The sequence below is a fragment of the Priapulus caudatus genome, unplaced genomic scaffold (genome assembly GCF_000485595.1).
Source record: "Priapulus caudatus unplaced genomic scaffold, Priapulus_caudatus-5.0.1 Scaffold178, whole genome shotgun sequence".
Taxonomy (NCBI): Eukaryota; Metazoa; Priapulida; class Priapulimorpha; order Priapulimorphida; family Priapulidae; genus Priapulus; species Priapulus caudatus.
The window spans coordinates 66,268-67,762 of NW_014577239.1; positions in this window are offsets into that span (position 1 = coordinate 66,268).

The window sequence follows — 1,495 nt, forward strand, 5'->3', positions numbered from 1 at the left end:
TTCTTTAGGTGCACCACAAACTTGAATTTTATAAGCATGTACATACATGTCGTACACAGCATACTTCTAACATCGTTTTCTGGTAATGTACTATCGTGAGCTTCTACATATTATATCAGGAGTAAATCAAAACGAGTTTTTGTTTTAATTCACTGCTGATTATAAACTAGTATATGTTACCGGTACTACATGGTACATGGTAGACAGAAGTGCATAATCACAAATGTTTCATGGTGCTCCTATAGAAGTGAAATATTATCTGACTAGTTACAGTAGTGTCTAGCTTCAACTATTGGCTAAATTACTGTTTGCTATAGTGTTTGTGATAGAACCTAGGAGTATTAATAAGCAGTAACGATTTTGCATAAGCCTCAATGCCATATATCATTATGACATTTAAATTGAGAATTAATCAGTTACTGTTAAACATATAATTGGCAACTTTTTATGAACCTAACACGTTTGAATAAGGTAGAAGCTGTTCAGATGTTGTGAAAGCCGCAAGGCAACAGGGTAGAATAAGCTAGTCTGTAGCCAAGGCTTTCTGTTTAGAACCTAGCAGTCTAGCCAACCAACTTGGTTTCTTAGCCAGGGTCTTGCTATCATCTGGCATCATCTGCAAATAGAAAAATCATTATTAACCAAATAAAATGGTAAAAATGGGTATTGCTAGGCCTTCCAATTACTATTAGCAGTTGTATTAGATTTACCAAGTGGCTTTCAAGTATTTACGGTTCGTAAAATTGAACATTCGAGGGATAGAGACCTTAACATTGTCACATATATAGCTTCATAACGATGTCTTAAAATATATGAAACAGTCATCAACCCCGCGCTAATATAAATGCACCTCCCCGCTACCACTACCCCATCTGGCATTCTCCCACCGCCTTCTGCCTCAATGTCCAGTTCTGATGGTTTCTTAATCCTTTTAGAGGTAGGTTTTTGCCCAAATACGTAGTGATTTGGGCGAATTAATTCCCAAATGTTACCTAAAAACGGGTAACTTTTATTTAAACTTCTCTAGGGCATTATTTGAGGCTGAAATCATGGTAAAATCATTATGATTATACATGAATACACTGTAAGTCAATACGAGTAGAAAAAGTGCCTTTTCCTACCTTACTTATGATATTGTGGGAAGCATGTCTTGCATAGTCCAACACTATAGTCAAGCATGCTCATCATTTTCACTTTCATTACCCGATTCTGAGTCAGAACCAGGGAAATCATTGGGATCTAGGTCACTACCACTATCTACAACCTCCTCTTCATCATCAGAATCAGATAGAAGTCCCGCAACTTGCTGTATATTGAACGAACAATATAAATATTGCATTTTTCTATTTCGCTATATTCGATTTATCTATTTCGCTTTATCTATATTCGCTATATCTATTTCGATATTCGCATATTGCTATTTCGCACAGAATGACGTGGTGATTTACTGGAGGTCGCCATCTTGAAACAACTTTTTTACTTCCGGGTCTATAAC